General features: G+C 41.4%; 1 protein-coding gene across 3 annotated transcripts in view; it reads left to right on the top strand.

Moving 5' to 3' along the window:
* RSF1 (remodeling and spacing factor 1) overlaps positions 1-25,097 on the top strand; it is a 170,392-nt gene that overhangs the window by 23,260 nt on the left and 122,035 nt on the right. The window contains exon 1 of one of the 3 annotated variants that reach the window (XM_062196761.1): positions 23,265-23,346. The exons of the other annotated variants lie outside the window; for them this stretch is intronic. The gene's annotated coding sequence lies outside the window, so the exon portion shown is untranslated. Of the gene's footprint in view, positions 1-23,264; positions 23,347-25,097 lie in introns of those variants that run through there. 3 annotated transcript variants of the gene reach the window in all.

The following is a 25,097-nucleotide window of genomic DNA, read 5'->3' as shown; positions in this document are numbered from 1 at the left end:
TATTTATTTGAAAGAGTTACAGAAAGAGAAGAGAGAGGTCTTCCATCAGCTACCTCACTTACCAAATGGTCACAATGGCCGAGCAGAGCTGATCCAAAGCCAGGAGCAGGAGCTTCTTCTGGATCTCCCACGTGGGTACAGGGGTCCAAGGACTTGTGCCATCTGCTGCTGCTTTCTTGGGTGCATTAGTAAGGAGCTGGATTGGAAGTGGAAACTGCTGGGACAGCTACCTGCGCCCATATGGGATGCTGGCACTGCAGGCAGGTGCTTTAACCTGTTGCGCCACCGCGCCACAGTGCCGGCTCCTTCATTAATTTAATAAATACTTATTGAAGCAGTATGAGAATCTTAACAGGCTACCTCCCTGACCCTCCTAATTCTACTCTCAATCTGTCATGTTTTAATTGCCTGATATTTTAGTTCCATACTGTCATTAATTTATTTTTACATTATTACTTATTAACAATTCCATTGAATTATATGGTCTAGTAGTTTATTTGCTCATTTTTCTTGAAAGCCATTTCTTTTTTTGATTTAAGAGGCAGAATGGGAGAGACAGACAGACAGACCTCCCATAAACTGGTTTATTGCCCAAATGCCCGCAATGACCAAGTCTGAGCCAGGTTGAAGCCAGGATCTGGGAACTCAAACTAAGTTTTCCATGTGGGGTAGCACAGACCCAACTAACTACTTAAGCAGTCACTTGCTGCTTCTAAGGATGTGCATTGGCGATCTGTCAGGAGCCAGAGGCAGTTATGGAACCTGGGTGCTCTGATACGGTGTGTGAGGATTCCAGCTGACACATTAGCTGCTAGGTGAAAAGCCTGCCCCTCACCCAATTTTTGGCCTGCATTGTTCCTTTGAGGTTCTTTCTTTTTTATAGTATATTGTTTTCCAAACAGTCTCCTAGGTGGTCAACTTTGAGTTCTTGCATGTCTGAAAATATATTTTCCCTCTGTTCTGGTTACTAGTTTAGATTAAATGTTATATTCCTGTGTTCAAATAATTTTTTCCCCAGAATTTTGGCAATACTGCTTGGTAATCTTCTAGAATTCATTATTGCTGATGAGAAATGTGTTATTCTGATTCTTGTTCCTTTGCAAGTGAGCCTTTTTACCTTTCTGAAAGGTTTTTATGATTTTGATTTTATCCCAGGAGTTGTGAAGTTTTCTAGAGTATTACTTGTTCTTTTCCATTTGCTTTTGGTTGTACTCTATATAATACATTAAAATTACATATTCGTGTGAAGCCCTCTCTGTGCTACTCCTGTTCTGATTTTTTTTTTCTCTCCATTCCCACATGCAACTCTTCTTAAATTTTGGAATTTATTTTTTCTAGAAATAACTTTTAAAAATCTTAATTATTTGAAAGGTAGAGTGATAGCAAAAGAGAGAGAGAGCTCTTCCATCTGCTGGTTCACTCCCCAAATGCCTGCAACAGCCAGAATTGGGCTAGGCTGAAACCAAGAGCCAGACTTCCGTTTGGGTCTTCTATATGGGTGGCAGGAACCTAAGTACCTGGGCCATCTTTGGCTGCCTCCCAGGCACATGATCAGGAAGCTGGATTGGAAGCATGGAGTGACGAGTACTCAAACCAGGTACTCTGATATAGGATGCTGGTGTGCCATGTGGCAACCTAACCCACCATGCCATGTCACACAGACTTCGTTGAAGATTTTTGTGTCTATAAAAGATACTCATCTGTATTTTCTTGTGATATCTTTTGGATAGTTGTAGTATCAGGATTAAAAAAAAATTATTCCCTCTGTCTACAGAATACTTCTCACACCACATGCATGATTTTTAGACACAAAGCAGTTCTCCAGTTCCCTATGGACATCAACTAGATATTTTACAATTTATTTTTATCTGACAGTGCTCAGATTGAATACAGGTGCACAAGTTGAGAACTGAGACCCGCAGGACTACTTCCCCGCTTCAGATGCCAGTTGCAAGTATTGGGTGCCCCGGGTATCCATCCTTGTATCTACTGCTACGAAGTAGGGATTCCCAGAACTCCCTCAATAATTGTCTATACTAGCTCACAGGATTCTTTTTAAGTTTATAGATTTATATAAAGAATGTAAGTGAAAAATAGAGAGGGACATGAGGCAAAGTCCAGAGAGCCTTGTGTACAGGAACTTCTGTCCCCTAGAATATAGATGCATTTACTAATCCAGAAATACTCTGAACTCTGTAGTTAAGGGATTTTTTATTATTTTATTTTTAAGACTTTTTTTGAGAGGCAGAGCTACAGACAGAGAAAGGGAGAGACAGAGGGAAAGATCTTCCATCTACTGGTTCTCTAGTGGTTGCAGCAGCCAGAGTTGGGCTGATCCGGAGGCAGGAGCCAGGGAGCCAGGAGTTTCCTCCAGGTCTTCCTATGCTGGTGCAGTGGCCCAAAGACTTGGGCCATCTTCCACTGCTTTCCCAGGTAATAGCAGAGAGCTGGGTCCAAAAGAGGAACAGCCAGAACACGGACCAGTGCCCATATGGGATGCTGGTGCCACAGGCAGAGGCTTAGCCTGCTACGCCACAGCGCTGGCCTCAGTTATGGGCTTTTTTTTTTTTAATGGAGGCTGTGTCATGAACATATATTGGCTTATTAACTCAATCTTCAACCCTCTTTCCCTCCCTGGAGAATGGGATTAGGCTGAAAGATCCAGGCTTGTAATCATGGTCTTTTTGGTGATCAGTACTTAATCTGAAGCTAATTTAGGAACCCAAGCCTACCAAGAATCTCCTCACTGGAGTGAAAGACCAGCCTGTCAACCAGGATTCTTCAAGTTCTGGAGCTCTGTGTGAGAAACCAGATTTCCAGACCAAATATGAGACCAAAAGATCTTCTAGAGGTTGGTGTTGTGGCATAGTAGGTAATCCTCTGCCTGCAGCACTGGCATCCTGTATTGGCAGCGGTTCTGGTCACAGTTGCTCCATTTCCAAGTCAGCTCACTGCTAATGTGCCTGGGAAAGCAGCAGAAGGAGACCAAGTGCTTGGGCCTCTACAAGTATGTGGGATGCTTAGAAGAAGCTCCTGGCTCTTGGCTTCGACTGGCCCAGCCCTGGCTGTTGCAGCCATTTGGGGAGAGAATCAGCAGAAGAAAACTTGCTCTCTCTTTCCCCCCTCTCTCTTTCTGTACGTGTTTTTCAAATAGATTAAAAAGAGAGAGAGAGAGAGAGAGAGAGAGATGCTTCTATCACCCCATCACTCAGGGAATTGCAAGGATTTTAGGAGCTCTGTGTAAGGAACCAGGGACAGAGACCAAATATTTATTCTTGTATCACACAACATAGTACTGACCTCTTAGAATGATTTGGAAAGTATATTCTCCTCTTCTGCATTTGAAGGAGCTAGAGAAGATTGGAAATGTTTTATAAATGTGTGCGTGAGTTTATCAGTGAAGCCATCTAGTCTTAGGCTTTCTATTTTAGGAAGCTTTTTTTGCTGACTCCATCTCTTACTCCTGATAGAGATATTCAGTACTCAGATTTCTTCATTTTTTCTTGAATGAAATTTGGTCGTTTGTTTCTTGGAATTTGTCCATTTTGTCTGAGTTACCTAATTTGTTGGCATACAATGGATTGTTCATAATATTATTTTATAATCCTTTTGTTCCTATAAGGCCATTTGTAATATTTCCACTTTGATTCCTGACTTTAATAGTCTGTATCTTCTATTAATCAACTTGTCAGTTTTATTCATTGTCTCATATAATCAACTTTTAGTTTCATTGAATATGATTCCATTTATGTGAAATATCCAGATAGAATTCATCGAGACACAAAATAGATTATTAGTAGTTAGCAGGGCTTAGAGTGGGTCAAGTTAGAAGTCACAATATTTGTTTCTGGATTCTTGGAAATATTTTGTAATTATATATTGGCACAAAATTGTGATGGTGATAACTGTACAATATAGTGAATATAGTAGAAACCACTTAGTTGTATACTTTATAATGGTTAAAATGGTTTTTTGTAACACTTTAATAAAAAATTTTAAGTTTTTTGACTGTATGATTCTGTTTCTGGATTTATAGTCTATTTCAGTGAACTGTTTGTGTATCTTGAGGCCAATATCATTTTGCCTCAGCTGTAGTTTTATTATAAGTCTTAAAACTTCAAGTCAGGTGATTTAAGTCATCCAACCGTACTCTTTTTCAAAGGTATTTTAACTATTCTGGGTCCTTTGTGATTAAATAAGAATGTGAGAATAAGATTATTGATTTCTACAGTAAAACTTGTGAGAATCTTTACTGAAATTATTTAGATTCTAAAGATGAATTTGGGAAAACTCAGCACCTTAGTTGAGCCTTGACATATATGAATGTAATACATCACTCCATTTTTTTTTTTTTTTTTGACAGGCAGAGTGGATAGTGAGAGAGAGAGACAGGGAGAAAGGTCTTCCTTTTTGCCGTTGGTTCACCCTCCAATGGCCGCTGCGGCTGGTGCATCGTGCTGATCCGAAGCCAGGAGCCAGGTGCTTCTCCTGGTCCCCCATGCGGGTGCAGGGCCCAAGGACTTGGGCCATCCTCCACTGCCTTCCCGGGCCATAGCAGAGAGCTGGCCTGGAAGAGGGGCAACCGGGATAGAATCCGGCGCCCCAACCGGGACTAGAACCTGGTGTGCCGGCGCCGCAAGGCGGATGATTAGCCTGTTAAGCCACGGCGCCGGCCTATTTAGGTTTTAGTACATGCTTTTTTGGGTAGTTTTTAATGTGTGAATCTTTGGTGTCTTTCTGTTCCTCTCCTAAATACTTCATGTTTTTTATGGTAGTCTATATGATAATATTTTAAAATTTTACTTACTGGTTACTCATTGCTGATATATAAAAACACATTTGGTTTCTGTATGTTGTTCTTTGCAATGTCTAGATTTACTTTTTATCCCTCATTATTCATTATTCATTTTTTTAGAGATTTATTTATTTATTTGAAAGTCAGAGTTACACAGAGAGAGAAAGGCAGAGAGAGAGAGAGAGAGAGAGAGGTCTTCTATCCGTTGAGAGAGAGAGAGGTCTTCCATCTGTTGGTTCACTCCTCAGTTGGCCTCAACGGCCAGAGCTGTGCCAATCTGAAACCAGGAGCCAGGAGCTTCTTCTGGGTCTTCCCATGTCGGTACAGGGACCCAAGGACTTGGGACATCTTCTAGTCCTTTCCCAAAGGATCAGAAATGGAGCAGCCAGGACTTGAACAGGTGCCCTTATAGGATGCTGGCGCTGCAGGCAGCAGCTTTACCTGCTATGCCACAGCGCCGGCCCCTCATCATTAATTTTTTGTATCAGACGTTGTTTTCCTTTCCAGAATTTACATTTTTGTTGTTGTTGTATTTTTTTAAAATAATTATGATATTTATTTATTTCTTGAGAGGCAGAGTTACAGACAGAGAGGGAGCAAGAACGAGCTTGAACCTGTTGGTTCACTCCCACAAAGGGCTACAACAACCAGGGTGGGCCAGACTGAAGCCAGGAGGCAGGAGCTTCTAGGTTTCCCACTTGGCTGGCAAGAGCCCAGGGACTTGGGACATCTTATGCTATATGCTTTCCCAGACACAATTAGTGGGGAGCTGGTTTGGAAGTGGAGCAGCCAGAGCTTGAACCAGTGCCTGTATGGAATGCCAGCTTTGTATCTGCATGACTTAACCCCCTAGGCTACCACACCAGCCCTGTTATTTTTGTTTTTTATTTATTCAGTTTGTCTCTGCTTAGCCTGTTCAGTCTTTCTCTAGCTTCTTAAACATAGAATTTTTTATGTCATGTCCCCCCCACCTTTTTTTTTTTTTTTTAATGATTTATTTATTTACTTGAAAGGCAGAGTTACAGAGAGGCAGAGGCAGGGGAGTGGGGGAGAGATCTTCCATCCACTAGTTTGCTCCCCAAATGGTTGAAATGGCTGGAGCTGCACCGATCGAAGCCAGGAGCCAGGAGCCTCCTCTGGGTTTCCTGGGTGCAGGAGCCCAGGGGCTTGGAACATCCTCCACTGCTGTCCCAGGCCATAGGAGAGAGCTGGATCGGAATTGGAGCAACTGGGACTCGAACCGGCGCCCATAGGGGATGTGGGCACTATGGCTGGCAGCTTTACCTGCTACGCAATGGCACCGCCACCCCCTTTCTAATAATTCAGTTATTTAAGTAATTTCTGGCTCAAGTTCAATTTTTTCTTTTCATTGTGTGTTGGGTTTTTCTGTTTGCTTTATATGCCTGTAACTTTTGAGTATATGCTGGACACTGTAACTTTCTTTATGCAGGGATGGGCATTTGGCATAAGAATTAAGACACTCCTTGGGATGTGTGTATCACATATTAGAGTGCCTGGGTCTGAGTCCTGCTTCTGCTCCCTAATGCACATCCTAAAAGGCAGAAGGTGATGGCTCAAGTGGTTGGGTCCCTGGCACTCATACTGGAGACCTAGAATGCATTTCCAGCTCCTGGCTTTGGCCTGGCCTAGTCTAAGCTGTTGTAGGCATTTGGGGAGTAAAACAGCAGAATGGGAATCTCTCTGTGTCTCTTCTGTCCCTCTGCCTTTGAAATAAAAAAATCAAAATGCTATAAAATTACTAAAGAGTATATAAACAGGGTTCCAAAAAAAAAATAGACTATGCTAGGTGCTGAATACTTTTATATTCCTGTAAGCTTGAACTTTCTTCTGGGTTACAATTAACTTACTTGCAAGTAGGTTGATTATTTACATTCTTGATTTTAAGCTTTCATGAGACTAGATCTGTGTTTATTCTAGGGTGGTTTTCTTAGTGAGACAATGCCCATTTTTCTGTAAATAGCCAGGGAGGAAATACTCGAGACTTTACAAGCTGCACAGTCTCTCCCTGAACTTTCCATCTCCTTTATTGTAATATGGACGTAATCATGGACAATATTTAAGTGAATGAGCAAGGTTATGAACTTTATTTTTAGACTCTGCAATTTACATTTCACATAGTCTCAAGTTGTTATGAAATAACCTTATCAGGGCCAGTATTGTGGTGTACTGTGTTAAGCTGTTGCCTGTATTGCTAGCATCCCTTATGGGCACTGGATTGTGTCCCAGATGATCCACTTGCAATCCAGCTCCCTGCTAATGCACCTGGGGAAGATGATATGCCTAGTACTTGGACCCCTGCCACCAACGTGGGAGACCTGGATGGAGATCTGGGCTTTTTTTTTTTTTTTTTTTTTTTTCTTCAAGATTTATTTATTTACTTGAAAGAGTTACAGAGAGAGGAAGAGACAGAGAGATACAGATCTTCCATCTACTGGTTCACTACCCAGATAGCCTCAATGACTGTGGCTGGGCCGGGCTGAAACCAGGAGTCAGGAGTTTCTTCTCAGATCTTCCACTGTTTTATTTGCAAAATGGTCACAGTAGCTAGGGCTGGGCCAGGAAACTGGATTGAAGTTGGAGCAACCAGGACCTAAAAATGGGCTAGTATGGGATGCTGGCATCGGAGGTGAAGGCACTGCACCACAACTCTGAGCCCTGGATATATGTTTTAAACATGAGCTGCCTAAAAAGAAACAATATGTATATCATAGTAATTTTGATATTTCCATAAAGGAAAAGGAGAACTTATTTTTGATCCTTATAGTTTTATAGGTAAATATTGTTTGTCATCTTTATGAAGAAGCTTGAAAGTTAAAAATTGTCCAGGTCACACACATATCAAGTGGCAAGAAGAATATTTTTTAAAAGATTTATTTATTAGGGCCAACATTGTGGCATAGCAAGTAAAGTCATCACTTGTGATGCCAGCATCCCAGGTGGGTGCCTGGTTGAGTCCCTGCTCTTCCACTTTTGATCCAGCTCCTTGCTAATGCTCCTGGGAAAACAGCAGAAGATGGCCCAAGTGTTTGGGCCCCTGTACCCATGTGGGAGACCTGGAAAAAGCTCCTGGCTCCTGTCTTTGGCCTGGCCCAGCGCTGGCTGTTGTTAACCATTTGGGGAGGGAACCAACAGATGGAAGATCTCTCTCTCTCTCTCTCTCTCTCTTTGAGAGGCAGAGTGGATAGTGAGAGAGAGAGTTTCAGAGAGAAAGGTCTTCCTTTTTGCCGTAGGTTCACCCTCCAATGGCCGCTGCGGCCGGCGCATCTCGCTGATCCGAAGCCAGGAGCCAGGTGCTTCTCCTGGTCTCCCATGCGGGTGCAGGGCCCAAGCACTTGGGCCATCCTCCACTGCCTTCCCAGGCCATAGCAGAGAGCTGGCCTGGAAGAGGAGCAACCGGGATAGAATCCGGCGCCCCAACCGGGACTAGAACCTGGTGTGCCGGCGCCGCAAGGCGGAGGATTAGCCTGTTAAGCCAGGGTGCCGGCCTCTCTCTCTTTCTTTCTCTCCTCCACCCCTCTCTGTAACTCTACCTTTCAAATAACTTAAAAAAAAAAAAATGAAAAATAAATCTAATTATAAATCACTCTTTAAGTTCACATGCTCAAATGAATATATTTTTAGTGTTAACTTAAAAAGAAAATTAGGAGTTAACTTAAAAAGTTAGGAATATGGGTCCTGCACCCGCATGGGAGACCAGGAGAAGCACCTGGCTCCTGGCTTCGGATCAGCGAGATGCGCCGGCTGCAGTGGCCATTGGAGGGTGAACCAACGGCAAAAAGGAAGATCTTTCTCTCTGTCTCTCTCTCTCACTATCCACTCTGCTTGTCAAATTAAAAAAAAAAAAATTAAAAAAAAAAAAAGTTAGGAATATGGGGCCGACCCTGTGGCATAGTGGATTAAGCCTTGGTACACAGTCCTGGCATCTCATTTGGGCACTTGTTTTAAACCTGGCTGCTCCACTTCTGATCTAGTTCCCTGCTAATGTGCTTGAGAAAGCAGCAGAAGATGGCCTAAGTCCCTGGGCCCCTGCACCCATGTGGGAGACCTGGATGAAGCTCCTGTCTCCTGGCTTTGGCCTGGCCCAGCTCCAGCTGTTGTGTCCATTTGGGAGTTAACCAGCAAATGGAAGATCTCTCTGTAACTCTGCCTTTCAAATAAATAAATTAAAAACAAAACAAAACAAAACAGGGAATTCCATCTCTGGCTATGTTGACGATAATAAAGAGTTTTTACCCTCTTGTTATAAATAAGAAGCTTGACCGAAATATTAAACCATTGCTTTTTTTTTTTTTAAACATTATGTCTTTATTTAAAAGAATTATATATAGAGGAGAGACAGACAGATCTTTCATCTGCTGGTTTACTCCCCAGATGGCTGCAGTGGTCAGGGCTGGGTCAGTCTAAAACCAGCAGCCAGGAGCTTTTTCCATGTCTCCCACATGTATGGCAGAGGCCCAGACACTTAGGCCATCTTCTGCTGCTTTTCCCAGGCCCTTAGCAGGGAGCTGGATTGGAAGTAGAGCAGCCAGGATATAACCTGTACCTGTATGGGATGCTGATGTCGCAGGCAATAGGTTTACTGATTGGGCTACCCTGGCTCCCTAAACCATTAAATTTTAAATGGTATATTAGGTTTGTGGTCCCTGAGAGAGTGAAAATAAAAGAGGCAAACTGTACAACTACTGTGGCTAACTGCCCAGATAATACTTGGAGTTCTGTGGGATCATCAAGAGGGAACATGAGGAACGCGTGGAAGTCTTATTCCATTGAGGAAGCAACAATTGGATTTAGAGAGGTTTAGGTAACTAAAATATCTAAAGCCAAAATTTTACAAACATAATTATTTTAATGTGATTGAAGGGCAGTTAGAGAGAGAGGGAGAGAGAGATCTTCCACCAGCTGGTCACTCTCCAAATGACTGCAACCTCTAGGACTGGGGTCATGTTGAAAGACACTAGGACCCTGAACCCTATCTGAGTCTTCCATCTCGGTGGTGGGGACTGAAGTACTTGAGCCATCACTTCCTGCCTCTTAGGGTCTGCATCAGCAGAAGCAGGATCAGAAACAGAGTAGCTGGGACTCAAAGCCAGCACTGTGATGTGGGATGTGAGTGTCCCAAACAGTGGCTTAACCCACTGTACTGCAGCACCCGCCTCAGAACCAATTTCTGAAGAAGGGAGTTACACAAAGAACTCTAGAAATCTATACAGGGAGCATTTGGGATCTTTACTGAATATCGGGTAGCATCCATGGATTCAAACTCCACAAAGCTCGGCAGTAAACTCTTGGAAATTATTACATCATTTCCCCAGAGTTTAAAGCAGAGATGTTTGAAGTCCAACCAAGTAGGAAGGTTCCTTTGAGCACCCCAGGTGTTCAGTGGAGAACTCAGTGGGTTTGTTGTAGTAAAGCTGACAGAAAAAAAAAAAAACCTCAAAAGGATCAGATGGATCTGCTGATAACTACCTGCCAAAACTTTCTTTTAGAATGATCTTATAGAAAGAGTGAATGAAGAATGAATCCTATATATTAAATATTCTTACAAAATCTTACAGTGACCACAAATTCTAAACACTCAAAACAGCCATGTAATATATTTTGCAGCATCTAAGCAGAGATTACTAGACATGCTAAGAAACCATAACCAGGAGGAAAATCAATTCAGAGAAGCATATTCAGAAAAGATAAATGCTGAAACTAGCAGATAAGGATGTTAAAATACCTATTATAATTAGAGTACTTAAAGAAAACTATGAGCATAATGAGAGAAATGAAAGATATAAAATATATAAAAGAGAACCATGTGACTTCAAGGTGAAAATTAACCATATCTGAAATTTAAAAATGTACTGAAATGAATTTAATTTAACAGAAGATGGGAAACCGTGGAAGAACATAAAAGTGAACTTAAAACAGAGCAGTAGACTTTATCCTAAAATGAAGCAGGGAGAGAAAGAACTGAAAACAATCACATGCCTTACTGGTCTCTGAGACAACAGCAGTCAGGCTCAATAAAGTATATTGGACATCTGAAAAGGAGTGTGGAGTCGAAGATATTGGAAGAACTAATGGCTTTAGTTTTCAATTTTGGGATGATTGTTTGGCCTAGTGGTTAAGCTACCGATTGAGACACTTGCATCCCGTGTTGGAGTGCCTGGGTTTGACTGAGGTCTTCAGCTCCTGATTCCAGCTTTGTGCTAATGCAGGAAGGTAGCAGGTGATGGTTCAGGTTGGCTCCCTGCCACCCCATGAAGCACCTGGATTGTGTTCCTGATTCCAGTCTCCTGGCTTTGGTCTGGCCCAGCCCTGGTGGTTGTAGACATTTGGGGAGTAAATCAGCATATGGGAATCCTGTCTCTTTTCTCCCTGCCTCTCAAAAAAAAAAAAAAAAAAAAAATCCAAATTTGATGAATATTATAAACCCACAGATCCAGAAATCTCCATAAAAATAAAGTAGGACAAGATATATCCATAGTTTCTTTGGGGGGAAAAATACCTTACAGACATTGAAATTTGAATTTCATGTAATTGTTATATTTTACAAAAATATTAATTTCCTTTTGTTCCCTGCCCACCACCCATCCTTTATAAATGTAAAAACATTCTTAGTTCACAGGCCGTATAAAAACAGGTGACAACAAGCTGCATTTGACCTGTGGACAGTGGTTTCCTAAATCATGTTCTTTTTTTTTTTTTTTTTTAGTAAAGATTTACTTTATTTATTTGAAAGTCAGAGCTACACACAGAGAGAAGGAGAGGCAGAGAAAGAGAGAGAAAGGACTTCCATCTGCTGGTTCACTCTCCAATTGGCCACAACAGCTGGAACTCCACCGATCCAAAGCCAGGAGCCAGGAACTTCCTCTGGGTCTCCCACGTGGGTGCAGGGACCCAAAGGACATGGACCATTTTCTGCTGCTTTCCAGGCCATAGCAGCGAACTAGATCAGAAATGGAGCAGCCGGGCCTTGAACTGGCACTGGCACTGCAGGCGGCAGCTTTACCTGCTACGCCACAGCACTGGCCCCTTAAATCATGTTCTAAATCTGTTCTCCAGTGTTACCAGCAGCCGCCTGTAGTATTTAAATTAAAATTAAATAAAAGAGATTGTCAGAGTGGATAGAAAAGCAAGACCTAAGTGTACTCTGTTGACAGAAATCTACTTTAAACATAAAGGTACAGGTTAAAAGTAAAAGGTTAGAAAATAATGTACCATCTAAAACATAAGGAAGCTGGAATCACCATACTAATATCAGAAAATGTAGACTTCAGGAAAAAGGAATAGTAGTAGAAATAAAAGGGCTATTTCATAGTACTCTAGGGATTAATTCATGAAGATAGGATAATTCTGATAATATTTTTTCACTTACTGCAAAGCTTTCTTTTTAAAGATTTATTTATTTGAGAGGCAGAGTTATAGAGAGCAGAGACATAGAAAGAAGTCTTCCATCTGCTAGTTCACTCCCCAGATGGCCACAATGGCTGGAGCTGTGCCAGTCTGAAGCTAGGAGCCAGGAGCTTCTTCCAGGTTCAGGGGCCCAAGGACTTGGGCCATCTTCTGCTTTCCCAGGCCATAGCAGAGAGCTGGTTGGGAAGTGGAGCAGCTGGGGTTTGAACCGGTGCCCATATGGGATGCCGGTGCTTCAGGCCAGGGTGTTAACCTGCTGCACCACAGCGTTGGCCCCTTGCAGAGCTTTAAGATACATGAAGCCCAGGTCAGTATGGCACAATGCCGGCCCCATTGTTTTCCTTTTTTTTTTTTTTTTTTTTTTTTTTTAGTTTATTTATTTATTTGAAAGGCAGAGTTACAGAAACAGAGTGGGGGAGAGAGAGCTTTATCTGCAGGTTCCTTCCCCAAATGGCTATGATGGCCAAGGCTGGGCCAGGTTGATGCCAGGAGCTGGGAGCATCTTCCAGTGCTTTCTCAGGCACATTAGCAGGGAGCTGGATTGGAAGTGGAGCAGCTGAGACTCAAACTGGTGCCAATATGGGATACTGGTATTGCAAGTTGGTGGCTTTACTTGTTATGCCACAGTGCCAGCCACTTGAAAACAAATTCTTTTAAAGTGATATTCATTGGGCTAGCGCTGTGGCAAAGCCGGTAAAACCATCGTCTGTGGTGCCAGCATCCTATATGGATGCTTGATTTATCCTAGCTGCTCCACTTCGGATCCAGTACTTAGGCCCCTGCACCTGCATAGGAGACCCAGAAGAAGCTGTTGGCTTCTGATCAGGCCATCTGGGGAGTTGAACCAGAGGACTGAAGGTATCTCTCTCTTCTCTTTCTCTCTTTCTTAACTTTGCCTTTCAAATAAATAAACAAATATTACAAAAAAAAAAAATCTTTGCCATACCTGCTCTTGGCAAGGATATAAAACAATTGGAATTCTTATACAATAACGATAGGTATATTAAATGGTACAATTCCTTTGGTACAACCTGTCAGCTCCATCGCTGTCTATGCAAGAGAAATAAAGTAAAAATGTATGCCCACAAAAAGTCTACACACAAATGTTCATAGCAGCTTTATTTATAATAGCCCCAAGCTTAAAACAACCCAAATGTTCAACAGATGATTAGATGAACAAATTATGATGTTTTTACAAGGGAATACTAACAATAAATAGGATGAATCTCATAAACATGATGCTAACTGGAAAAAAAGCCAGATAAAAAGAGTAAATTCTATATTATCCCATTTATATGAAACTCTAGAATAGGCAAAATACTGTGAGAGAACCAGTGGGTTCCTGAGACTCGAAGAGGGATGACTGCCTGCAGACGGGTGAACAGGAGCCATTAGTTCAGTCGTAGTCTCTTGAATTTTTCTTAGCTTAGGTAGCCTTTCCTCTTGTCTTGTGTTGATAAGGAAGTTTTCATAAAAGCCAGTTTTTTATTTTGATTAGCCAGTTGTAAGTTGATGCCTGGGTTTTGTTGATTGGGAATCAAACATGTATTGTAAACAAAATTTTTTAAAAGATCTATTTTATTTATTTGAAAGACAGAGTTACAGAGAAAGGTAGAGACAGTGAGAGTCTTCCATCCACTCGCTGGTTCACTCCCCAGATGGGTGCAACGGCCGGAGATGCGCTGATCTGAAGCCAAGAGCCAGGAGCTTCTTCCAAGTCTCCCATGAGGGTGCAGGGGCCCAAGGACTTGGGACATCTTCCACTGCTTTCCCAGGTCATAGCAGAGAGCTGGATCAGAAGAGGAGCAGCCTGGACTAGAACCGGCACCCATATGGGATGCTGGCGCTTCAGGCCACTGTGCCACAGTGCCGGCCCCGTAAAAATTTAAATATGAGCAAAGAATGTGTTTTATTGTTTATTTATGTGGTAGTCTGTCAGTTTTTTGGATTACAGGAAGTTCATATTTATGAACTTATTTATTTTTCTCTTTAAATACCAACACCATTTCTTGAACAAGTCTTTATTGAGTGCATGTTATGTGCTAGGCCCTGTCCCAGGTGCTGAAAATGCAGACCTATTTAATGTGGGACACAACTAATCAAATAGGCATTTATCATATAGTATATGTATAAATATGAGTTAGGTTCATTTTGGGACACCAAGCAGGGGTACTAAGTCCTGATATAGTGGGATGAAAGGATGCTTTCCTAAAGGAGAGGCAACTGAACTGAACTCTAAGAAAAGAAGATTTGAGATAAGGATAAGAGGGGATTGCAGATGCTAAGAGCTAGGTTCCAGAAATAGCATGGTATGTGTGGGTACTCAAAAAATTCAATATAATGGACTTAGGAGCTATTAAACCATAGCTAGCAACTTCTAACTCTGGCCTTGTTTTGTGGGGAAAAACAATAAATGTTTATTTGTTGAAGTCTGGTAAGGTTTTCTGTTACTTGAATATATGCTTAACCAGCACAGTGAATCAGTAGTATATTAGCATATATTTTTTAAGATCAGAACTTTTTTTTTAAAAGTGAACAATCTTTAATTTTAAGTTTATTTTTATTTTACTTGAAAGGCAGAAGGCAGAGAGAGAGAGAGAGAGAGAGAGAGAGATCCACCAGTTCACTCCCCAAATGGCAAAAACCAGGGATGATTTGAGCTGAAACCAGGAGCCTACAACTGCATCCAGTGTGGCTGGCAGGGGCCCAGGTATTTGGACCATCTGCTGCTGCTCTCCCAGGTACATTAGTAGGGAGCTGGATCAGAGTGTGGAGTGGTGTTGCAGGTGGCAGCTTAACCTGTTGTCCCACAACACCGGCCCCAAGGCTGCCTAGTTAAGACAAAGATTTAGGACTCCATTTACTTTACCTGGTAGAAATCAGAGTATGGGGGTTAGGAGCAAATTAAACAGGTGGGGGAATGGAGATTGAGTACAGATAATTCTTTCAGGAAGGAAGGAATGTTGGTTATCTTAAGTAGTACATCTTTAATGTACTACTAGTGTGATCACATCAATTTGATTTTTTAAAATATTTAGTTGTTGGTGTTGTAGTGCAGCAGGTTAAGCCTGTACCTGCAACACCAGTATCCCGTGTGAGTGCCAGTTTGAGTCCTAGCTGCTCCATTTTGGATCAACTCTCTTATAATACACCTAGGAAAAAGTGTAAGGTGGCCCAATTACTTGGGTCCTTGGCACCCACGTTGGAGACCCAGATGGAGTTACAGGCTGCTGTCTTCTGCCTGGCCCAGCCCCAGCCTTTACAGACATTTGGGGAGTAAACCAATGGATGGAAGATCTTTCTCTGTCTCCTACTCTCCCTCTCCCTCTGTAACTGCCTTTCAAATAAATAAGTAAATCTTTTGAAAATATTTATTTATTTATTTGAAAGACTGAAAGAGAGAAGTAGCTTCCGTACACTTGTTCACTCCCCAAATGCAATAACTGGGGTTGAACCAGTCCAAAGGCAGAAGACGAATTCTGACCCAGTCTTCTGTGTGGGTGACAGGGACCCATGTATGTAGGCCATCATCTGCTGCTGCCCAGGGTGCGTGCACATTAGTAGACAGCTGGATGAAATGTGGAGCTGGTGCTGCAGCTGCTTCTGATTCTTTGAATTTAGAGTCTCTGATGTGGGATGTGGCAGTGACATTTGCCAAAAGGCCCACCTTTGCAGTAGGTTTAAAAACAAAATCAAACAAACAAACAAACAAGCCTTCACAAGTTTGGTGCTCTTGTATTGTTGTTTGAGACCAATCATATTTTGAAAAATGTTCATTCAAAATCATATATAAACAAAAATACTTGTAAATTTCATGCTAATCAAGGAACCTAGTCTTAGTAAACTACCCTGGAACATTTGCTTTTCTCTAAAATGTGAAAACTTAAGGCAACAGTTGTCTCATTTTCTATGTGGTTAGATTTTGTGCACATGAGAAGTAAATAGTTACATAATGATGCTTCTTCACCAGCAGTAGAGAGGAAAGGATGGGATGTTAATGTCTTGATGTGACTGAGTAATTTTGATGAAACTGGTTTTTTTTTATTTTATTTATTTTTGACAGGCAGAGTGGAGAGTCAGAGAGAGAGACAGAGAGAAAGGTCTTCCTTTGCCGTTGGTTCACCCTCCAATGGCTGCCGCAGCCGGCGCGCTGCGCCGATCCGAAGGCAGGAGCCAGGTGCTTATCCTGGTCTCCCATGGGGTGCAAGGCCCAAGCACTCCCGGGCCACAGCAGAGAGCTGGCCTGGAAGAGGGGCAACCGGGACAGAATCCAGCGCCCCAACTGGGACTAGAACCTGGTGTGCTGGCGCCGCTAGGCGGAGGATTAGCCTGTTGAGCCACGGCGCTGGCCGATAAAACTGTTTTAAAGATGTGGTTCAGACCTTAGCTATCTTGAACCTTTAGGCAGAAGGATTATATAATTATGTCTGCTGGATTATCTATAAATTCCATGAACATGTTTGCAGAAATTTTACATTTGCATTTTTTTTTGTAGAAATGTCCATATTTTTCATTCAAAACTAAGAAATTGACTAGTGCTGGATTCCTCAAGAAGCATACCATCAGACAGAAATTTGAGGTCAAGTGCTTTATTTGGGAAATGATGCCAGGAAATGCTGGTAGGGGTTGGGAGATGCGAAATAGGGAAGAAAAAATACCAACATAGGATGAGTTATAAAGTAAGTTACCTCTGTAGGCAGCTGGGACTTGGTTCTTCTGTTGAGCTTTGGCAAGACAGCATCAGTCTTATCTCAGATTTATCTTATCTGAGAGTAAAGGTGCTTCTGTCAGCTACTGTTTGAGGGGGTTTCCCAGAAGGGGTCAGGCACAGACGTGTACATGCCATCCTTAGCAGTCTAGATGCTGAGATGATAGAGGTGAGCTACTTCCAAGATTCTTGTTCCTCCTTAATTGTTAAAGTGTGTGTATTGGGGGGGGGGGTGAGTTTATATGGTTTTATTACACTAGTCCCTCTCTTTAGGAGTTTGTTTCAGAATTTTCATAACAGGATTTGTTGTCATTTTTTACTGAGCAGTTTTTCTGTCTGTAGTTCAAGATGTTCAGGGTGTAGTGAATTGTTTGATAACCAATGCAAGATTGCCAGAAGCACATACATCATTGTCTTTTACTTTAGATTTTCAAATACTTACATGGACAGATAATTCCTTTAGAAGTCTTCAGGTGGAACCTGTTTTTTAGTGTTTGATTTTGCTGATGTTTCATTTGATCATACTTAAAAATCAGCAAATCACCAGCATTGTATTTAGACAGCCTGGTTTGCTTTATGATTATTTTTAGTAGTCTGCTTACTGGCCCCCAAGTAAGGTGCCAGAATTTTGCTTTACATAAGACATGATCACCATCTGGTGGTGAATAATAGTAATTTTGGTTGGGATATTGTGTTGTGGTTTATAAGTGCTTACATTTTCTTATTAAAATAACTAGAAATTATAATAGCTCATTTTTTTTTACTTTGGACAAGATTTCAAGCAAATATGATATAGTATGTTACTTACCTAACTACCTCTGCTTATTACATGAATGCTTGAAAAAAAATTGTGAAATGATCATTTGATAGCAAGATAGTTTTTCACAAAGAAAGTGATTTTTGTGTGTGTGTAAATTTGTAGTTTTGCAGAATTATCTACAAAACATAATTTATACTGATTTCAGGACACCTAAGATTATGGTAATGGACCATAAATGTGTCTTAATATTCTGTTCAAGTTTGTGAATCTTGTGGGACATAACATGCAGAGGCCAGAAGCATGGCAATATCTAGCAGTCTTATGGTAGAAAATCATCACATGGGGGCCGGTACTGTGGCACAGTGGATTAAAGCCCTGGCCTGAAGCGCTGGCATCCCATATGGGTGCCGGTTTGAGACCCGGCTGCGCCTCTTTGATCCAGCTCTGCTATGGCCTGGGATAGCAGCAGAAGATGGCCCAAGTCCTTGGGGCTCTGCACCCCCGTGGGAGAACCGGAAGAAGCTTCTGGCTCCTGGCTTTGGATTGGCGCAGCTCCAGCAGTTGTGGCCAACTGGGGAATGAACCAGCGGATGGAAGACCTCTCTCTCTGTCTCTACCTCTCTCTGTAACTCTGTCTTTCAAATAAATAAAGTAATTATTATTATTATTATTATTTTTGACAGGCAGAATGGATAGTGAGAAAGAGACAGAGAGAAAGGTCTTCCTTTTGCCGTTGGTTCACCCTCCAATGGCCGCTGCGGCCAGCGCATCTTGCTGATTCAAAGCCAGGAGCCAGGTGCTTCTCCTGGTCTCCCATGCGGGTGCAGGGTCCAAGCACTTGGACCATCCTCCACTGCCTTCCCGGGCCATAGCAGAGAGCTGGCCTGGAAGAGGGGCAACCGGGATAGAATCCGGTGCGCCGACCGGGACTAGAACCTGGTGTGCCGGCGCCGCAAGGCGGAGGATTAACCTGTTAAGCCACGGCGCCGGCCTAAAGTAAAACTTTAAAGAAAAAAAAAAAAGGAAACTCATTGGATGAGTATAGGTATTTCTTCGTTATTTACTCCTCTGTTCCAGTGTCTCTGGGAGTGTTCTCTCCCAGTACCTGAATGGGAGAGAAAAGGGGCTGTGGGAAAAACAGCAGTAGGCTCTCTTGGGTTAGTAATGTTACTTGATGGCTCACAGAGTGAACTGAGTAACACAGAGCAACTTTGCCATTTTTTCGTCTCATCTTTCTCATCAGTTTCTTTCTGTTTTTGTTTGTTTGTTTGTTTTTTGTTTTTTTGACAGGCAGAATGGACAGTGAGAGAGAGACAGAGAGAAAGGTCTTCCTTTTTGCCTTTGGTTCACCCTCCAATGGCCGCCACGGCTGGTGCGCTGCGGCCGGCGCACCGCGCTGATCCGATTCAGATAATTTCTCTTTCATCCTTATGGGAACTCTTCTTTTTTACTTTGCTTCCCTTCCTCTCCTGTTGCTTTCCTTATTTTCTTTTCCTGTACATCAGATAGTTGAATGACTGCCATGAACGAGGAATTGTGCTTGGCTCTGGGAATGCAGTGATGAGAAAGGCAGGTGGATTTGGATGTTACCTTCATGCTGCTTACACCTAAGAATGAGAGAGACGGAAGAGGAGATAGATGATAATCACACAGCAGCACTATCAAGATTATAAGGACTATATGATGGCAGAATCTACCCTTATTTTCTCGTTCTTTGCCTTTCTTCTCTTTACTTCATTCTTGTTTTATGTTTTCTTTGTTTTTCCTAGATATTGTGCTGATGAGAAGCAGGTATAACCTTGATCATAGCCAAAAGACTTCCTTAATTATTAGCATTCAGGATACATTTAAAACAATTTTCTAGCCAGTGTGCTTGCTTTTTCTGCTTTGAATGTTAAAATTATAAGAGAATTGTTCTTGCTAGTTTTCAATAAAATAGGTTCTTGTGGGATAACTGGTAATTTAGGACTTCATTTGGGTTTCAGTGGAGCAGGTTGGGCATTGTCTATGTAGTGTATTACATTTTGAGTAACAGAGCTTTCTTTTGTATTGTGTAGCAGTGTTCCTTAAGCTTTTTTTCATTGCTACACCTAAAAGAAATGATTTTTAATTTAATTTCAAATTAATTTCTCTCTAGAAAGAAAAATACACAGATAAAGTCTTTTCAGGTAAGGTTAAGCTTTAAAGAATAATAAGCCATTATTTGAGATCTTTTTTTTTACCCCTGGGGGACAGTATTGCCCTATTGAGAATATATATTATACTGGACTCTACTTCATGTTTATAAATTTTCCAGAAAGCAGTTCAGAAGTAGAATTACTGTTCAAAAGTTTTGACTATTAAGAATTGATTGAGAAATAATGGTGATTGTTGTACAACATTGGGATGTGATTAATGCCTCTGAATTGTACACTTAAAAATGGTTAAATAGGAAAATTTTATATATCTTTTATCATGATTAAAAAGTAAATATTGCAATATACCAAAACCCTTTGGGTTGCTATAGTTTAAATGAATGAGTTTAATGTGTCTTACATCTCAGTAATGCTTTTTTTTTTTTTTTAAGAGAAGATTGGGGGCTAGTCTTTCTGTTTTCACAGCAAATATTAGCTTAATTGCATTTTAATATGGATAATGGCCCCAGGGTACATAGGCAGGAGTAATCACAGGTCAAAAACCAAATAAAGAGCTGTGCAGAAGGGATGGTTTGATTTGTAAGTTAGGTTTTTAAACTATTCTATCCATTTGATAGTTGAAAAAGAAATTTGGAAAGGACCATTGGTTGGAGCGCCATAGGCCTTCACATCACAACTCAGGAGCTAATTTTTTAGTCTATCAAAAGGTATGAAGTAGATCATCAACTTGCATTTAAAAACTTGTTAAGTATTGTGATTGACTGTTGGCTTGTTATAAGAAAAATAAATACCTTCTTCAATACCCATAGACACTAAATATTAGAGCCAGAGAACTTTAGATCATCTGTTGTAACTTCTTCTTCTTTTTTTTTTTTCTTTTTTCTTTTTAAGATTTATTTATTTGAAAGAGTTACATAGAGAAAGAAGGAGAGGCAGGGGGGAGAGAGAGAGGTCTTTTATCAGCTGGTTCACTCCCCAGATGGCTGCAACGGCCAGAGCTGCGCCGATCTGAAGCCAGGAGCTTCTTCTGGGTCTCCCGCACGGGTGCAGGGGCCCAAGGACTTGGGCCATCTTCTACTGCCATAGCAGAGAGCTGGATTGGAAGTAGAGCAGCCGGGACTTAAACCGGCACCCATATGGGATGCCAGCACTGCAGGCAGCGGCTTTACCAGCTATGCCACAGCACCGGCCCCAATCTGGTGTAACTTCTACATTTATGAATGAGAAAACTGACCTTAGCTTTTCTTTCTCTTGACTATCTAGTGCTTTCTGTAATATACATATAATTTTTAATTATAAAAAGTTAAAATATTAGTTCAGGCTTTTAAGTGGAAATTGAACTTCGAATTAATGAAAAGTATTAGAAAGAAGATGTACAGATAAATTCAATTTTATTATTAAATATAAATGTTGGGCCAGTGCCGTGGCTCACTAGGCTAATCCTCCGCCTTGTGGCGCCGGCACACCGGGTTCTCGTCCCGGTCAGGGGGCACCTTCGACTAAGCTTGTGACAAAAGACACAAAAAGTACTCTTCAAGAAAACTGTAAAATCTAGAAAGTTTCTAAAATTCTAAACTTTTTTTAAACAAGCATCTTTGTCAACCTTAATCCAAACAAATGACCCCTCTGTAAGTCTCATGACATCTGTGTGATTTCTTTTATTACTCATTTTTCTAACCAGAAACCATGACTTTTAGTGTAATCACGTTCATTATTTAAGGCAACATTTATATTTTTATTTTTTATTATTATTTTTTTTGACAGGCAGAGTGGATAGTGAGAGAGAGAGAGAGACAGAGAAAGGTCTTCCTTCTGCCGTTAGTTCACCCTCCAATGGCCGCCGCGGCTGGTGCGCGGCGGCTGGCGCACCGCACTGATCCGATGGCAGAAGCCAGGTGCCTCTCCTGGTCTCCCATGGGGTGCAGGGCCCAAGCACTTGGGCCATCCTCCACTGCCCTCCTGGGCCACAGCAGAGAGCTGGCCTGGAAGAGGAGCAACCGGGACAGAATCCAGCGCCCCGACCGGGACTAGAACCCAGTGTGCCAGTGCCACAGGCGGAGGATTAGCCTAGTGAGCCATGGCGCTGGCCTGTTATTCCTTTTGAAATGAAGGAAAATGTAAAGCATAGAAAACTATAAAGTTGTAAAATAAACTTTCATGTATCCATCACCCAACTTCAGTACAATTTTATTTTGTCTGTGACTCCATCCACTCCCACCTCCACACCTAGATTATTTTGAAGCAGATCCTAGATATAGAGCAGTTTTTAAAAACCTGAATCATGAAAAATGTCTTCCCTTTCTCCTGTGAGTTTTTATTACAGACTAAAATCTAAATGCTTTACGTGGCTCAAAGGCTTTATGCGATTTGGCCTTTGCTGCATTCACCACTGGTGCTGCCACAGTGGAAGCCTTTGGCTAACTCAGGACTTTTATTCATGTGCTTCTTTTTGCCTGGCTTGTTTCTCCCTTTCTTGGCTTGGTTAACTCTCATCTTCATGGTCTCATCATTAGTAGAGGCATTCCCTGATGGTTTTAACCCTATCTGAAGTGTTTTCGTTTCAGTGGCAAAAAAATGTTAGTGATTGGTGCATGTAGATTGAAAGGTATACTCATCTTTCAGCTTTGCACTAGATTTGAAATTATTGAAAAAAACAAGTTGTGAGAAAATCCCACCTCTCCCTTAAAAATTATCACATCATTCTTTTCTTCTTTTACAATTTGCTTTGTACCCCCTCTTGCCATGATTACTGAATCGGGTAGGCTAAGAGTAAAGAGAGCAGAAATAGGCTCATCTGGTTAGAGTGGAGGCACATGGACTGGGAACGGTTGGCTCAGGTACCTCAGATTCCTTCTAGCGGGACACTGTTGATGAGGTCTAAGCACGAAATAACCTGAGTTTACCATGTCTCACTTCCTCTTACCCAGAGACCTTTCCTCTCTGTAACACAACGTCTGCCTTCTCCTTCAGGGAGGGTGAATTCACACAGTGCTGTAGTTTTGCAGGATTCCTTTCTTAATTCTGTTCTCCTTTCTGGATTGCTGATATCAGTCACCCCATGCAACCAGGCTGATATCTGTAGTACACTGATTACTTCCTTTGTATCAGGTAAATTTTGTGGTTTTGTTCCTGACGTAGTCGGAGTCATGTTTGGCACATTTCTTTATCTATGTGAGAATGACAGTATTATTACAGTGGAACTTGAAAAATCTGAAGTGGGGCAGCATATGTACCCTTTGGTTCAATTACCTGCATAATAGCTATTCTTGGATTTATTTTTTTCCATAATGATAATGAGCTGAGCTGAGCTATTTATATTATACTTACTTGGAATCATTGTCAGTTACAGTTCATAGTCTTGAGTCATTTCTTTGCTTTTCAGAGAACTAGGATGGTTGATTAAATGAACTCTTTGAAGATAAGGTATATGAATACATGAAAGTGATTTCAAGGATCAAGTGGCCTATGGGATCAGTCTCATTATTCTAAAACTGGGCTTCCCCAACAGAGTTTCTAAAAACTGGTCAGTAAGTAAAAGCTTATTGTAAGCTTGTCTTTCAATCACTGTATCTGAAATCAATGTTTTTTTTTTTTTTATCAATGGCCTAGAAAAAGTCATCTGTTTTCATAACTATCTCTGCTTATAAACTCAGATGAAATTTTAATAAAGGACTTCATTGCGGAATGAGAAGTGTGTCATTAGTTATTATGAGCTGCTATAAATTTCTACCATTCACAAAGTGAAATTGTAAGTAACAGAATAGAATTGCAGTAGCAGCAGCATTTAAAAAACTTAATGCTATAAAGATGCTTAGAAAAAGTCAAAATAGAAAACATCTTTGAGGCCGGCGCCGTGGCTTAACAGGCTAATCCTCCGCCTTGCGGCGCCGGCACACCAGGTTCTAGTCCCGGTTGGGGCGCCGGATTCTATCCCAGTTGCCCCTCTTCCAGGCCAGCTCTCTGCTATGGCCCGGGAAGGCAGTGGAGGATGGCCCAAGTCCTTGGGCCCTGCACCCACATGGGAGACCAGGGGGAAGCACCTGGCTCCTGGCTTCGGATCAGCGAGATGCGTCGGCCGCAGCGGCCATTGGAGGGTGAACCAACGGCAAAAAAAAGGAAGACCTTTCTCTCTGTCTCTCTCTGTCTCACTATCCACTCTGCCTGTCAAAAAAAAAAAAAAAAAAAAAAAACAAAACAAAACAAAAAAAAAAGCAAAAAAAAACCAAAAAACAAACATCTTTGAGTAAGTAGATTAGTAACACAGACTGGGATCCTGCTGTTCTCTGCCTTTTTGTAACTGTGTCATGCTGGTAGTCCCTTCTGAATTCACACAGCCCCGGCCTTTTATTTCTGCTTCAGAATCTTCCACCTGTGTAAGCCTCGGGAAATAAGGGGTCCCGTTAAAGATATGTATCCTCTGTCTTGAAAAAGTAGAAATCTCAGTTCAGTTGGGTCAAAAATCTGTATTTTTCAGAGTGGTTTGAAGTTGGTTAATAAATCACCAGAAGGAAGTTACTAATAATCATCCAATGTTCTAGAAATGAGACTATTTACAGAATGTTCCATGTGATAAGTAAGTGAATATAGAGCTTGTCAGTGTTTTAGAAAAGGACCATGTGATTTAAAAATGTGGTTTTTACTGTATAGCTGTACTGTCCAAAACCACAGCCATTTGCCATATATGTCTATTTAAATTTACATTAATTAAAAATGAAGTTACAAGTTTGGTTCCTGAGTTTCATTAGCCACATATCAAGTGTTCAATAATCACATGTGCCCAAATGGCTACTCTGTTGGAAAGTGCGGTGATAGAACATTTGCAGCATTCTGGAATGCTCTGTTAAATAGTGCTGCTGTGGAGAGTACAAAGTGTAGCAGTTTTAATATTTATTAAACTTCAATGTTGATTTAGTTCTCAATTAAAGGGCTTGCCTGTTTCTTGTCAAATTAAGAGCTGCTAATGCCTTTAAAGCTTATCACCTCATAATATTTGGACCAAAAATTTAATTAGTACACTGTGGGTTATAAATTTTAATTTTAAATATGCTAGTTGTGTATTATCCAGTGCTATCCAATACAGTAACCACTAGGCACATATGGCTCTTGAACACAATATGAATTAACTCTGGCAAAATAAAACAACAACAACAACAAAAAAAACAAAAAACAACCTATATGAAAGATCTCTGCGAGTGAGATCCCAGTGGAAAGAACAGATCATCAAAGAAGGAGGTACCTTTCTCTGAAGGGAGGAGAGAACTTCCACTTTGACTA

Source organism: Lepus europaeus, chromosome 7, assembly GCF_033115175.1.
Source record: "Lepus europaeus isolate LE1 chromosome 7, mLepTim1.pri, whole genome shotgun sequence".
Taxonomy (NCBI): domain Eukaryota; kingdom Metazoa; phylum Chordata; class Mammalia; order Lagomorpha; family Leporidae; genus Lepus; species Lepus europaeus.
The sequence above is the reverse complement of the archived record's forward strand: the minus strand, read 5'-3'. Positions and strand labels throughout refer to the sequence as shown.